General features: G+C 35.9%; 1 pseudogene; it reads left to right on the plus strand.

The window, feature by feature from the left end:
* Nucleotides 1-209, plus strand: part of LOC119588196 — a 51,362-nt pseudogene that overhangs the window by 409 nt on the left and 50,744 nt on the right.

The raw sequence follows: 209 nt of genomic DNA on the forward strand, positions 1-209 counted from the left end.
TCGCACTCACACATTCACCGCAATCGGACGTAAATAATGTAATGTTATTTTGACCCTTTTGACAACTCGGCATAGGAGCCATCGATCATGTGATGGGAATTTGGTTTATATTGAAAGTCAATTACTTCGTCTCTAAGTTTCATAAGTATATTCAAAACAGATATAAGACCCACAAGCTCAGAATACTTAAGAGTGAATTATGCAGATAT

The sequence above is a fragment of the Penaeus monodon genome, chromosome 23 (assembly GCF_015228065.2).
Source record: "Penaeus monodon isolate SGIC_2016 chromosome 23, NSTDA_Pmon_1, whole genome shotgun sequence".
NCBI classification, from domain to species: domain Eukaryota; kingdom Metazoa; phylum Arthropoda; class Malacostraca; order Decapoda; family Penaeidae; genus Penaeus; species Penaeus monodon.